The sequence below is a fragment of the Mixophyes fleayi genome, chromosome 3 (genome assembly GCF_038048845.1).
Source record: "Mixophyes fleayi isolate aMixFle1 chromosome 3, aMixFle1.hap1, whole genome shotgun sequence".
Taxonomy (NCBI): Eukaryota; Metazoa; Chordata; class Amphibia; order Anura; family Limnodynastidae; genus Mixophyes; species Mixophyes fleayi.
In genome coordinates, this window is record NC_134404.1 from 68,779,559 (window position 1) to 68,796,216 (window position 16,658).

Genomic DNA, 16,658 nt, shown 5'->3' on the forward strand with positions numbered 1-16,658 from the left:
TATATATATATATATATATATATATATATATATTTATATAGTCGTGTTCCTTAACTCTAGTCCTTGGGTGCCTCCAGCAACTCAAGTGTTGGGGATTTCTGTAAGCAGGTTGGATGATTAGTCACCCATCCCAATAAACTAACTCATCTGTGCATGACTAAGGAAATCCTGACTGCATGACCTACACGGGGGAACTTAAGGAACAGTGTGGGGAGAAACACTGCTATAGAGGGCCAGTAACACCCGAAAAATCCTCAACATCAAAGAAAACATAGGACCACATTGAAATGATAAAACCGTAATCTAGCAGGTGCAGGTGCTGGGTAAATAACAGGTGCAGGTTCCTTGCTCAGTCTGTTTAGCCTGTAATTCTAGGATCTTCTTCTGGGTGAACCACAAGCAGAGTTTTATGCCACTATGAACGGTACCCAGCTGGACAAATCATGTTTGTTGTATAGTTCTATAAATATGTTTCTGTGTTTTCTTTGCTGGTGAGGAAAATATTTTTAGAATTTCTTTTAGTCTTTCATTAGGATTCCTATAATCCTCACAGTCCAACTTCCTGTGCAAAAAGCAAAATCTTGATTTTTTTTTATTTTTTTATATCCCATTGTCGAGTTGACTCTTTGAACAGATGAGTGTTCCAGAGACGCTTGATATGATGAGGCAATATGGACGATTGCTGTCCTATCTGCTTCCAATTGTTGTATGTCAACGTCTAAATATTTCTATGGAAAACTGAATTCAATGTGACTGACTGCCAATCAGTTTTACATAAAAGCATTATATAAATGAGAGGAAAGATTTATTTATTCCAACATTTTTTGTTAGAGATGAAAATACTATTTTTATTATGATTTGACAGTTGTCACATATTTCCTATATTTATTTAAAGTTTGGAAGTTGCAGCTGTTTTTCTGTGATCTTCCAGCTGAAAGACAGAATGTTCTATTTTGTACAGAACATCTGACAGCAGGTGCCTAAACTTGTTCAAACCTTGCACTGCGCAGGAGATTCCCTGACTCCTTCTGTTGCACACATGTCTTACACTGGAAATGAAATGTGTACATAAGATAGATTATGCCGCTGTTTTAATGAGAATGTAACTGAATTGATTTTACACTGTAAGCGGGGCACAAAATTTTCCGACTTTGACGCTGAATAAATATAACCTATGTTCTATAAAATGTCTGCATTTACTTTCTCTACTGGTCATGCAAATTCTCTGTATATTTACTAAACTACGGGTTTCAAAAAGTGGAGATGTTGCCCATAGCAACCAATGAGATTCTAGTTATCATTTATTTAGTACATTCTACAAAATGACAGTTAGAATCTGATTGGTTGCTATAGGCAACATCTCCACTTTTTCAAACGTGTAGTTTAGTAAATATACCCCTTGAAGTCATGTAAAGAAAATCAGGTGATTGCTACATTTCAGTGTTTAGGATAAGCTGAAATTTTACCATGTTTGCTTTTCCAACCACATTTGTGTAACTTAAGCAGGTCGGAATGAATATGTGATGTACAGTATATTTTTCTATTGCTTCCACTGACGTTTGATTTGATGTTTATACACAAGGGAAACCACATAAACATTTTTAACATGAGGCTAACTAGCATTTTACTTGCTTTCACAAGGTCATTGGAGGGCATTCCATCAGCCTCATTGTGTTTACTTGTGTTAAATACATTGAATGGAGCAAGCAGTGGGAAGTGACTATTTTGAAAACGAAGATTTCCATATTCACATCCAGTTTCATTGCGTTAAAGACACTAGTACATTGCACAAACTGAATGCTAGCGGTTATAAGGCCAAAACAAGCTACTTGTGGCTAGGTAATAAAAAGCCTAACTCCGTTGTCTTACTAATTGATTAGTTCTCTTTTTCTCTGTGACCCAATGTCTTCCATTCATGGATAAATGAAACTCACAGTTTCCAAAGCAAGAATTTTGTGATGGATAAACAAATCATGTAAATCCTCACATAGTGCAGCGCCGAGCCAGGAACAGAGGGCGGCAGCAGCCAGCCATCCTCCACTTGAAGATTTTGGAAAAGTAATTGCTGGGTACTGCTATATATAAGGGTTCAATTTTTATTTTTTGAAAGATGGTCACTAGGTGGCCCCATTGTAAAGAAGTCTGTAACTGTGCATTTGTTAATTAGGGAATGTTTTTTTTTCTTTGTAGAGGACTGAAAATATTTCTGTGCGGTGTTTATAAGATAGGAATTGTACAGCTGATATGTTCAACGTTTCTGGATTGTTAAATGTTCAGTATAGAAATCTCTGCATATTTTGCCCAGCTCTGCAGGAGAAGAAGAACGTTCACATTTGTATTTTTTCATATTCCAATACAAAATGAGGACTCTGTGAACACGTATACTGTGACTTTGTACAAGCGCAGCACAATGTGTCACTGGGGTTTCTTACCTCTCATTTGACGTGATTCAAACACATCTCAAATCATCTCCCACATAGCTATATACAGCGAGTGAAATAAGTATTGAACACATCAACATTTTTCTCAGTAAATACGTATTAATGTGGCTATTGTAGTGAAAGTTACACCAAATGTTAGCAACAACCCTTGTAATCCAGACATGTAAAGAAATCAAACCATAGATGTCCATAAATTAAGTTTTGTGTAATAATGTAAAAATTACACAGGGAAAAAGTATTAAACACATGAAGAAAGGGAGGTGTAAAAAGTCATGGAAAGCCATGATACCAGCTGAAATCTATCAGCAATTAGAAAGCAATCCTGCCAGATGGTTCAGCCACAACTGATGGCCTATAAAAAAGTGCCTCATTATGAAGGTGTCGTACAAGAAATATCTCATGATGGGTAAAAGCAAAGAGCTCTCTCAAGACCTTTGCTACCTTATTGTTGCAAAACATACTGATGGCATTGGTTACAGAAGGATCTCTAAACTACTGAATTTTCCACTGAGCACTGTTGGGGCCATAATCCAGAAGTGGAAAGAACATCCTTTCACCATAAACTGGCCACGACCAGGTGCACCTCACAAGATTTCTGACAGAGGAGTGAAAAAAATTATCAGAAGAGTTGTCCAAGAACCAAATGTGAAGAACTTCAGAAAGACCTGGAATTAGCAGGTACAATTGTTTCAAAGAAAAAAATAAGTAATGCACTCAACCGCCATTGCCTGTATGCAATGCACGCACACCACGCAAGACTCCTTTGCTGAAGAAAATACATGTTGAAGCTCGTTTAATGTTTGTTGCACAACATTTGGACAAGCCTGTGAAATACTAGGAGAATATAGTGTGGTCAGATGAGAGCAAAATTGAACTCTTTGGATGCCATAATACACACCATGTTTGGATGAGAAATAGCACTGCACATCTCCCCAAAAACACCATACCAACAGTGACGTTTGGAGGTGTTTTTCTGCACACGGTACTGGTATACTGCTTGTTATTGAAGGAAGGATGAATGGAAAAATGTACCGAGACATTCTTGATAAAAATCTGCTGCCATCTACCAGGATGCGGAAGATGAAACGAGGGTGAACATTTCAGCAAGACAATGATCCCAAACGCACAGCCAAGGACACTTAATTGGTTTCAGAGAGAGAAAATAAAGCTGCTAGAATGGCCCAGCCAATCACCTGACTTGAATCCAATCTATGAAAATCTATGGAAAGAACTAAACATCAGAGTTCATAGAAGAAGCCCCCGGAACCTTCAAGATTTGAAGACTATTTGCGTTGAAGAATGGGGCATAATCACACCCGAGCAATGCATACGACTAGTTTCTCCATACAGGAGCTGTCTTGAAGCTGTCATTACCAACAAAGGTTTTTGTACAAAGTATTAAATACATTTCAGGAAGTGTGTTCAATACTTTTTTCCTGTGCCATTTCACATTATTACACAAAATTTAATTTATGGGCATCTATCATCATCAACATTTATTATATAGCGCCAGCAGATTACGTAGCGCTTTACAATTGGGAGCAAACGGTAATAAAACAATACTGGGTAATACATGCAGAGAAGTAAGAGGGCCCTGCTCACAAGCTTACAATCTATGGGACAATTGTTTGATACATAAGGGTAAGTGCTACATCATATTGAATATTTGTCCAGCTAGAATGCAAAGGTTACAAAGTATTTAGTTGGCTGTATGCTCAGTCACACAACTATGTTGCTCAGAGGGTTGTTGTCTTGTGTTAGCTGTGTAGCAACTATGGTTTGATTGCTTTGCATGTGTGGATTGCAAGGTTTGTTGCTGATATTTAGTGTAAATTGCATTACAATAGCCACATTAAATATATATTTACTGAGAAAAATGTTGATGTGTTTAATACTTATTTTACCTGCTGTATAAAGTGTGTGTTACAGGAAGACAGGGCACCAACTCACTTCACATGCCTGGGTGCATACATTCAGGGCCTGAGTCATTAGGGAGAGTAAAGCATAAAAAAGGAGTAACATTGCACCTGAGCAAACCATGTTCCATCGGAGGGAGAGGTAAATTTAAAATGTGGGGACAAATTTATAGTTGGATACAGCATGTTCTAGATCAACTTTAAATTTCATTGTAAAATAAAGAAATCTGTAAAATAAAGAAATCAAGTATTTGTGTGCTAGATGAAAAAGCAGCCAGTATTTAACTTATGTGAAAAATAATAAACTGATTTGCACCCCTTGCATTGTAACATGGTTTGTCCTGGAGAACATTTACTCCTTTTTTTTTTTTTTTGCATTACTTTCCTTAACTACTCCGGCCCTCAGTCACTAACAAATATCCAGGAATAGTAGACAAGAGATAAATCATTTTATTGTAGGGTTCATGCTTTGTATATCTCCACACGCAGACATTTATTACAGCAGGTTTAGATACACTACCAGCCAATACACAGACTGTAATACTCTTTATTACAGTTACAGCACAAGGAACCACACAAGCTGACATTATCTCTGTTTGCAGTGCCTTACTTCAATAAACATATCAATTTTATAACCTGTACCACAGCCATTGGTCACCTACATCTATTTTAATGTTTTTTTGAGCATATTTGAAGCACTCACTTGAATGGGAATTTAAACACAATACTTCCAGGGAAAGGTACCATATTCCTGGATACAGCAACAGGAAAAAACAATGCCTATAGCGTTTTTCCAAAAAAGCGAAAAACACATGTCTAGATGTTGCCTGTAACAAATATAACACACTATCTATATGATAGAAGTAAACACATCTTTTCTAGCCATCTACCACTATTGCAGAACTTTGTAATTGTTTGTTATTTAGCAATCCCACTGATGACTGTGCCATTATTGTATTTATAAATCCTTACATGCTAAGGATGTTGTACAGAAGATATAAACATAAAAGGACATCCCCACCTATGCCATATTTTCGTAGCGTAAATGGTTTATGGGCACCCAACCAATAATAGTGCAGTGTCGCGGCCTCTACATTTTGGTGCTGTGCTCCAATATCTTCATATCTTGCTTTTCATCACTAGGAAGGAAAAGTTGCTGTGGAGTGAATATAGCAATAGTCATTAAATGAGAGATATCGGTAAGTTTTTCTGTGACCTATTTTTAAGGTCCATACACATTATTCTATAATATCCATTTATCGGTGATATTAGTGGAGACTTGCAATTTACATTGCAATTTTAAACCACATTTTTTCACTACGCACTTAATTTTTAGTTTAATTTTTTGTATTTTTTTCACTTGTTTTATATTTCGCTTTTTATTTTCGTCCTCCACTTTTATATATAAAAACCAATAAAAGTTATGTTTTAATCTTTATTATCCCGGAGTGCCTCTGAATACACTCGCTTTGCTTTCTCTTTCTCCATATTGGTAACTTGTAATGTGCACATCACTCAGAGTGCAGCTTGTTTGTGAATCTGACATGAATAAAGAAGTATTGGGAAATTACTGCTAGTTCAGCAGTGATTGTCATGTCACAGACATATATACAAGCAGTATGCTCAGATTTTGCTGTGTGTTCTCATTTCTACAAGGGGTGTGTAATTTAGAATATCCCTCCCTTTCTGTAGGAAATGTGGCTCCTCTTAATGCTTCATCCCCATGTGAATTATTTTCAACTAAATATTTAGTTCTTTATTCTGATCGTAGGAAGGCCGGCTACCCTGCCAGATTTATTAGTTTAGCCTTATGAAGGGGGATAAATCACTCCTGACCCCAAAATGGGGAAGAGAGAAATTGAAGAAATTTCCTGGATCAATCATCCCCATAAAGTCCACTACTGATTGTAGCTACAGATATCAGTTCTTATAACAAGGGTATCCAATCCATTTTAAAGTTATAGTAGTGAATTTGCCATCATCATAGTGTAAGCAATTCTACAGCTTTACCACCTTTACCGTAAAGAACTCTTCCTTATACTAATAGTGAAACATTCTTTCTTCAATTCACAACTTATGAACCCTTGTACTTTGGTATGTAAACTTCATTATTCAAATATTTGTACTGACCATGGATATATTTATAGATATTAGGTTATGTCTAAGGCACTTTTTTTCATGTAATGAAGTTGCCTGCTTCTGAATCCTCAAATTCTCCTCTGTCTGAAAACTGTACCACATACTGAATATGTGATCTGCCTAATAACCTCTACAATGGTAACACTACGCTTGCATTTATCTCCCTTTTATTCTGCATCCCAGGATGTTATCCACCTCAGGACTGTCCTACTCTGCTTGCCGACAATCAATTTTCCTGAGTCCTAATATTTCCAAGTCCTTTTCTATCTTTGACTTCTCCGAATTGCCTGAGGAAGAACTGTGTCACATTCAGTAATATGGATCAAGTAACAAAGCTGAACGTAGTGTTGAATTTTAGAGGCAGTGTGGAGGGAGGGAGGATAATGTTAGTGAAAACAAAAAATAATTGCAGTAAATTACAAACATTACCAATGAGAGGAAACCTTTTCACAAGTACATAAGTTTAAGTGAAGTAGTGTATTAATTATAGTATATACTATATAAATATATGGCACAGAATATATATATATATATATATATATATATATATATATATATATATATATATATATATATATATATAGTAGATAGATACCGAAGGGATCAATGATCCCTGTTTAAGGAAGGCTAAGGTCCTTTATGGTTAATGGAACTTACAAGGCACTGAGGGTTGAAGAGAGATACTTTGGTATACATATAAATGCGTAACTCTGTCAGCGCCTCTTCATGAATATTTGGTACACAGCCTATGTTTCCCAATTGCTTTTAGCAGATCCTGGATAAAGAACGCTTACACTCCAGGAAAACCACTGTGCAGTGCCAACTTGATGGTGAACACTTACTGGAGAACTACTCTGCCATCGCTGCCAGCAGTACCAGCCCTTCCTCCGGCCGGTTTTGCTATGAGCACTTGCAAGCTTACATAGCAGAATGAGCAAGGAAAGGGCAACTCAAAAGAGGATAGAGGACAGTCCAAGATGTAGACCTAAGAGACACCTTTTACATACATCACATTAAATGCACATTAAAAAAGGATTACCTGTGAGTAATGGAGAGGGGCATAGAGAACTCTTCTTGTATTAGTACCCTACTATCTCAAAGCAGCATAGGAATAAATCTTATGTAATTTAGGAGCCTTTCATGCACCTGTATTTAATATTTAAACTGGTTAATTTCAGAGTGTTACTTTGCAGGGATTTCCTTATATGGGAAGGAATTTGCATTTTGGAGAAAGCATTAGTTTTTACTACAGGTTTGGCACTGCTGTATTAAAGTCTCACGATAAGAGCTCACCATGCACAAAACAGTAATCAGTGGCACACACAAAGTCTGACACAATGTATAGGATGCATTTCTGTTCAGTTTTGTAAAAAACTTAAGGCACATAAAATGCGGTACCTATCTCATACCGCTTCCAAAAGTAGCCAGATTGGCTTGTAAAGGCAAGTTTGCCTTTACAAGCCATCGCCGCTTTAAATTTTAGCTGCAAAGTCGCGGATTTCCAGATAAAATTTAAAGCGGCGATGGCTTGTAAAGGCAAGTTTGCCTTTACAAGCCATCGCCGCTTTAAATTTAAGCTGCAAAGTCGCGGATTTCCAGCGAGTTGAAAAAAACGGACTTTCATACATTTACCCCCAGATGTGTGATTTCTTCTAAATTAGGCAACACTGAGGAGCAGATTTTTTAAACATTCTAAAAAAGGAAGCGTTGAGGTGTTGCCCATAGCAACTAGTCAGATTGTAGCTATCATTTACTAGCATGTACTAGATACATGATGGCTAAAGAATGATTGGTGCTATATGTGACACCAATTTTCCTGCTTAGAAGGATTAATAAATCTACCCTGAATCTCAGAAGTGTGGCTAGGAACGGTTTTCTTGGGTTTATGAGGGGGGGGGGGGGGACTTCACAAAGTAATGAATGCATTTTAAGCCAGACTTACCAGATCTCTGTTATACAGGAACATTACATATATACTGTGTTACAAACTTGGCTACCACTGACAGCGCTAAGTGTGTCTCCTCAGTGATCATAGTGATCTAATAAGCTGTGTGCCACAAACAGGGAGTCGGCATGCAGTGTGTCACATTTCCTGCAGGTGACAATCTCACATTTGGGGCACATTTTTTGGGCTCGCTCCAGCTGGCGGCAGCATGGTTCCTCAGGGAAGACTTTTGGTTCTTTGTATCCAATTTGTGACAATGGTTTCTTCTTGTCTTCTTTTATGTTGGTCTTTAATCTGGAGAAATCATACAATGGGTAAAAGGGTCAATGAGGTTTATGTAATGACACCACTCAAAGGTCTATTATTTGTGTAGAGCAGCTGAGACAATGCAAACATCTCATCGGTTGCTATGGCGTTGTTTAGTGTCTGTTTACAATGATTACTTCTTAGCATGGAGACATTACATTGAAATTAATGAATATATATATATATATATATTTATATCTACATCTATGCACACACACACATATTATATATACACATATATATATATATATATATATATATATATATATATATATATATATATATATATATAATATGTGTATATATAATGTGTCTGTGTGTGTGTGCATAGATATAGATGTGTGTATATATATATATATATATATATATATATATATATATATATATTAATTATACACACACACGGTACACAGTATATATCTCAACTAAAAAGGTACTATTCAGAACAACTCAAATATAATGTACACTATTTTACACAGCAATAGAAGACGACTGTTAATAGTTGGGAGCAGATTCCGCTCTCATCTAAGAGCCTCATGCTGTATGAAACATATCAATAAACAATCATGCAGTGCTATTAGCCTGATGTTTGTTGCATATTATATATTTAGTTAGCCAAACATTTATTAAAAATCATTGAAAACAGGGAAGAGGCGCCGTCCCCCACCCACCCACATAGGTTATTTTATTCAATGTACCCTTAATATGGATCCCAACAGGGTCTATCAAATAATTAATATGCTCCCTATTTCTGCAAAACTGACTACTTAGTGAGTTACTTTAACTCTAGATTCCTCATAGAACATTTACTCGCTGAACTATAACTAAAAGTAGGAACATTACTATGCACATTACATCTTTGAGAAAGTCTTTTACCAAGATGAAATGCAGGAGGTAGTAAGTCTGAAGATTGTATTATACACAAGGAGTTGCGCTCACTGCTTAAACTGACTGGAGTCTGTATACTGTGCATGTCATCAGAAGCTGGTAGTTGTCCACTTACGCTATTAGAGACACTTCCCAGTCTTCATTGTTACACGTATTACATGTGCCTGTGCTTGCAATTTGGTACATACATCATGGAATTGCGCAATGTTATTGCGAAGTACATAAGCCTTCTACTCGGAATCCGTATACTTCAGACATTATCGTATGGGACTTTAGTGCCTCACTCGTCAGATTGCTCTTTTATGATGCCTTTACATGTTGTATTAATGACTGATTAAAGTGTTTCTATTTAAACACTCTGCACAGAATACCAGACCAGTCTCTGATTTCCTGATTGTTGTTGGTATTTTTATACATCTATTTATCAGTCTTGTGATTACAGTTTTATAATCTTTTTTTCCAAAAAAAAAAAGTGTGTGAATTCTATGATGTTGTTGTTCCGCCATATATAAACTTTATACTGGATGCCATTTAACTTTGTTTTTGAGGCATTTTGGACTTTGCTCTGTCATTTGTTTTGATCTTTGGTTCATAATTGAAATTTAACCTGTCTTCTCTAAACATTGCCACATTTCTGTGTGATCGAGAATAAGATGGCTTGTGGGACAGTTAAGTGTATTTAACATTAAATGTTTAGCAAATTATGCACAGAAATGACGTAGCAGAATTTGAAGTGCCAGTTGTGAAAACTGGTGCCAAGGAAAATGTCGTGCCACACACCGCAACCAATCAAATTGTTACTTGTTTATCTAAAGTAGTTTAGAAAATATAAGCAAGCATCTAATTGGTTGTGAAGGTAATGCCGCCATTTCCATTTGCACCACTTTTGTACATATGTCCCGATTGTGGAATATTGAAATATTAGTGAATACAAATGGATTTGCTTATTAATCTGACATATAACATAAACTTTACATTTTTGTTTGTTTGTAATAATTGTTATATGTAGATGCCAATTTAGAGTAGTTTAATAAGCTATTAAACTGTAAAATGAATGGCATTAACTAAGTAGTTGTGTGCGCCCAGCATAGGTAGTGTTGCATTGTGATAAAAGATAAATAGGGCTGATAAGGGATCATAAATCCAAATTAAGAAGCTACTTATTGTGCATCTGTTCCTATTTCCCCTCAATAATTAGGCATTAATGTTGCCGTTTCCTTGCATTGAAGAGTCTGGATGCCGCACAATCTAAGCAGTAGGCTGCAGGCTCAAGTGTTTTGTTTTTACTTTCTTTTCTGCTTATTTAATTCCCCGCCCTCATTTTCTTAGCTTACGTTCTGTGTTTCTCTGCACCTGTTTTCTTATTTTTCTGCATTTTTTTGAGATTCAAAGTAAAAGGAAAAACACAGGAGAAACTACTGAAAAAAATTAGTGAAGGAAAACATATTCAACTATGTACTGTCAATCCCATTATTTAGCTGTTTACTAGTAAGGACTAAAGTCGATAAACAATGTGGTGACCATGGTAGACTAATCCCTAAGTAATAATAATGCATGCAGTAGTAGGTATCTGTAGATTATTAATAATAATACTTGTGAGTCTTTAATGATCCACAGAGCACAGTGAGAGAGGAGATCTTCTTCCTGAGGATTCGCTCCCTCTTCTTTCTGGCGCTCCTGTCCAAGGCTGTCGCCTCCTTGTCTCTGGCCGGATGCTTTTTGTTCTGCCAGCTCATGTCCAGTTTGGTAATTAAACATACAGCTGATAACCTCTATCCTGTGACGGAAGAACAAGATGGGATATAAATGCAAACTTCAAGTGACCAAAGTGTATTAAGGGAAGAAAAAGAGTACATTTTCTCCTGGGCAAACCATGTTATAATGCAAGGGGTGCAGACTAGTTTATTATTTTGCACATAAGTTAAATACTAGCTGTTTTTTCATGTAGAACACATATACTTGTCTCTGCCATCACACATATTAAATTTACATTTACACCCCCCTCCCATGCAACATGGTTTTGTCAGGGTGCAAATCTACTCCTTCTTTTGCTTTCCTTTCCTTAACAAATCAGGCCCAATATGTGCTGATGCTGTTGTCATCATTAGCATGTATATTTTTACCAAGGGGTAGAGTTACTAAAATAGAAAAGTGGTTGTGTTGCCCATAGGAACCAATCAGAGTCTAGCTAAATGATAGAATCTGGTTACTAAGGGCAACACTCCGTTTTTTCCTTTTTAGAAGTTTTTGTAAATCTACCCCTACGGTTTATGCACCTGCAATAATACTCTACCTAAGAGGCATAAGTGGAGATGTGGTCAAGTCTAACTAGGCCACATTCCAGTGGGTGTACTAATGTGTACATGCCCCTACTGGACTGACCTTGCATGTGGATCCACTTTTCCAGGTGTAAAGGTTGTTGCCTTCTAAGTGTGTTGGGGTATGGTTGTGGTTGTGTGCGCACCTATAGAAGAGAAATTAAATAATTCTCCTAGTCACCATCATCACCATTTATTTATATAGCGCCACTGATTCCGCAGCGCTGTACAGAGAACTCATTCACATCAGTCCCTGCCCCATTGGAGCTTACAGTCTAAATTCCCCAACACACACACACACACACACACACACACAGACTAGGGATAATTTGTTAGCAGCCAATTAACCTACCAGTATGTTTTTGGAGAGTGGGAGGAAACCGGAGCACCCGGTTTCCTCCCACTCTGGGGAGGAATATGGGAATACTAAATGGGAATACTAATTATTTAATATTGGGGCCATTTGGGAGCAAATAGGTGTATTTATTAAATGTGAATACCATTCATTTAATGTCAGGGTGTGGTGGGGGGAAAAGGTCCATGTATTATAAATAGGGAAATAGGTCTATTTATAAAATGTAAGTGCTATTAATTTAATGTTGGGGCTGATAGGGAATCAATAGGTTTGTTCATTAAATGTGGATGCTATTAATTTACTGTTGGGCTAATGGGGGTAGGTATATTTATTAAATGAGTACTATTAGTTTAATGTTGGACTGGTTTCAGGTAGGGAGGCCTAATTATTAAACGTAGGTACTATTGATTTAATGTCAGGGCTGGTTGGGGAGGGAGGTCTAAGTGGGCTCACTCACTGCTAGACTTTCTATATTTTATGTATCTCCCTTTTTACCATACAGGGCCCCAACATTCCAGGAATCAGACAAGCAGCAACTGCGCTCAAGGAACTGCTGGTAGTGAAAACTACAAGGACAGGTAGGAGAGATCAGCACAGTCTGCAAACTGCCCTGATTCTGTTGGGACTGTCCAGATTTTGTATGACTGTCAGGGCTTTGTCCCGACTGCAACGATAGTTGGGAGATATGTCCCACTTCACACTGTACAGGTCGTTAAGGTCAAGCAATATGCACTATAGTTAGATGTAAGCAGCTCACCCTTATACCCAAACATCTTGGTTATCAAATGCATATTTACATCTTTATCTTGATTGGTGGTGAAGTATGCATTAAATGTGCTAGACACATCCCAAAAACAATTACTTAGATTTCCATTAGACTCTCAGCACTTAAAGGTGCAGGGAGTCGGGTGCCACTAGACAATGTGGTGGAAAGCACTCGGCCACCTAGAATAGGCAGCGATGCCCACCGGGGATTTCCCTGGTCACTCTCCAGCTCTGCCCACATCCTTGGTTACATTGCAATGTCAGATGCTGATTAGTTATAATGTGGGAATGGTTTCTTGTTATAACCAATGTTTGTCTGTTACAATGCACATTTTTCTAAATACAGGTTTATGTACATGCAAAAGAGCTCAGAGAACAAAAATACAAGTGGATGTGTAAATTCTCATCACTTTGAGATTGAATTCACTTATTCATATGCATTAGGTTTCTAACGTTTACTGTAAATATATGCATCTCTAAGTCATATAGCAAAATGCAACAATATTAACAAAACTTAAAAAAGAACAGCATGTTACAATTCTACTTCAGTCCCCAAACCGTAGAACCAAGGGACCCTCATAGTTTAAAAAATACCCACTGCTACCAAAAAAATTCATCTATTACCCTACAGGCAATACGTTTAAATACTCCTGGCTCCAGGTAGTGTTGTAGTATTGTTTTATTGTATTTTTGTAGTGCCATCAAATTAATATAAATTACCAGAGAAAAAAGATTCATAATTTACTTTACAAAAGAATGATGTTGTAATTACTTTATAGGAGAATAGACCCCCTACATACAGTATTTACAGTGCCACATTATTTTCATATAAGACCAGCTTTGTCATATTGTAATACCAATTATCCTGCTACCACAATAACCCTGTTACTTCATATAAACTCTGGGAATTTGTAACTTGGAGATATAAGCATGTAAAAGCAGTTCAAACCCAAGTATAACACCCCACTTTATTAGATACACTGTACTTTTGATGCGTAAATTAGTACCAACTTGAAAATCCTTGTAAGAAATTACAAAGCACCACGTCTGGGTATAGTTGTTCATAGGGTGGAACGCCAACATTATATCGCCTGACCTTCACACTGCAAAACTATACTGTCCTGACCAGATACCCCTATTACACTACGACATTTGTGATTCCTGACCTAACCCTCTATTACACTTGAAGTTGTATGTATGAACTTCATGTCACAATGAGGTGTGTTTGACACCACAAACTTCCTGAATGAGTTTGACAAGACTCTCTGGTATGACAGCTGTGCACTGCTGCAGTCACATACAGTATAGCCATGTCCTAACTAACATAACCACACAAGCGGACACCTCACTGCTACCAAACAATCAGCACAATCAAAATTATGGTGATTTAATTGGCTACAGGTTGTTCTATCTCCGCCCACTTCACTGAGGACAGCAAATATGAGCAGAACATGACAAGCAGCAATTACAAATTGAAAATAAGAAGGTGCTCAGATCCTTTGCACACACACAATAACAATAATCTATCCTGACCAAATCCTCATATCCTGACCTATAGCCATTATTAAACAACCAAAACCCGTCCTGGCCAAATCCTTCTATTACACTACCACAATAATCTGTCCTGACCAAATGCCCCTATTACGATACAACAAACATCTGTTCCTACCTACTCATTTTATTATACTACCTAAATTATCTGATCATATACCACAATTCAACTACAGCAATAAACTTGTTTAGCCAAATTCCCTTATTACATTCCAACAGTAATGTGTCCTGTTACATTACATCAATAATATGTTTTAGTCCAATCCCCTATTACACTCCATCACTTTGGATGTGTGAACTCTTTTTCACACACCACAATATTCCTGCCTTGTTTGGACAGGAGCCTCATACTACAACTCCATGCTGTTAGGGAACCCTGATCCTGCCACTATCTTAGTCTGCAGCACAGTAGTGGACAAGACACTGTCTCCCACAAGCTGAGCACACTCAAAAGGTCATGATCTGATTGGCTACAGGTTGTTCTATCCCAGCCCTCGTCACAACTAAGGATATGCCAGACTAGCAGGAGTTCTACACTGGGCACAGAAAGTGCTCACACCCTAGTCAAACCTTCTATAACAATAAACTGTCCGGACCAACCCATTATTAAACTACAACAATATGACTTTACCAAATTCAGCTATTGTAATACAGCAATAATCTGTCCTGATTAGATCCTCCTTATTATAGTTCTTTTCACCTACCCCGTCAAAACGTATCATATCCCAGATAAGCAGGTGTTGAAAACAATAAGACGCTCACATCCTTGTCAAATGAACTTTAACAATATTCTCTCCTGACAAAGTCTCCCTAGTTACTGCAATAATCTACCCTGGCTAAACCCCCATGTTATTATAACAATAACCTACCCCGACCAATCACCCTTATTCAAACACTACAAACTCCTTCCATTACACCAGAGTAATAATCTGCACTGTACATTACAGTGTAGCAGTAATCTGCCCTGTACATTACACCATAGTAATAATATGCCCTGTACATTACACTGTAGTAATAATCTGCCCTGTACATTACACCATAGTAATAATCTGCCCTGTGCATTACACCATAGTAATAATGTGCCCTAAACGTTTCCCCATTACACCATAGCAGTAATCTGCCCTGTACATTACACTATAGTAATAATATGCCCTGTACATTACACCATAGTAATAATCTGCCCTGTGCATTACACCATAGTAATAATCTGCCCTGTACATTACGCCATAGTAATAATCTGCCCTATATATTTCCCCATTACACTATAGTAATAATCTGCCATGTGCATTACACCATAGTAATAATCTGCCCTGTACATTACACCATAGTGATAATATGCCCTGTACATTACACCAGAGTAATAATCTGGTACATTACACCATAGTAATAATATGCCCTATATATTTCCCCATTACACCATAGTAATAATATGCCCTATATATTTCCCCATTACACCATAGTATTAATCTGCCCTGTACATTACACCATTATATCATGGAAAGCAGCGCTCTCTGTAGACTCCGTGAATCTAGAGCTCAGTCTGTCAGTAACTTGGAAGCTACTGTAGTTAATGACAGTCTCTTCTCCTGTGATAACCATTTCACACATTGTCATATGACAGAAGCTTCTGTAATTGTCATTTCCCACCGTGTCAGATACAAGTGATGCTTTAGCCCCAGAAGTACAAACCTTTCTCGGAGTTGTACCTATACGGTCTCCGCTGCTTTGGCTGGACAGAGATGATCAGACCTGGCTGTCAGCAGGTTGTTATCCACTGAGGAGAACGGAGGTCCAGAGAGCTTTTATTAGACGTCTTGTGGGTACTTCTCCTGGCTGATCCGTCTTCATTTCCTCACAGTAATGTTCTCTTTCAGATATAATTGTCCCTTCAGCCTTTTTAATTGGATTACCCACCCAAATAACAATGTGTAATTCACTAATTGTATTTGTGCCAGGATGGACTCTCCTCCAACACAGTCTCCCACGTTCTGCTGGACGCAATTCATTAACCCTAATGTCATTGTCTTTAGTGGT

General features: G+C 37.4%; 1 long non-coding RNA gene across 2 annotated transcripts; it reads right to left on the reverse strand.

The window, feature by feature from the left end:
- Nucleotides 1-8,059: 8,059 nt before the first annotated feature.
- Nucleotides 8,060-16,430, reverse strand: LOC142142680 (uncharacterized). 2 transcript variants are annotated; one of them, XR_012689277.1, is made up of 4 exons: nucleotides 16,314-16,430; nucleotides 12,018-12,099; nucleotides 11,229-11,412; nucleotides 8,060-8,735 (listed from the first exon to the last, which is right to left on the reverse strand). It is a non-coding gene; the product is annotated as an uncharacterized LOC142142680 (long non-coding RNA). The 2 variants fall into 2 exon arrangements; XR_012689276.1 differs by lacking the exon at nucleotides 12,018-12,099 and having other exon boundaries at nucleotides 16,314-16,418.
- Nucleotides 16,431-16,658: the final 228 nt, after the last annotated feature.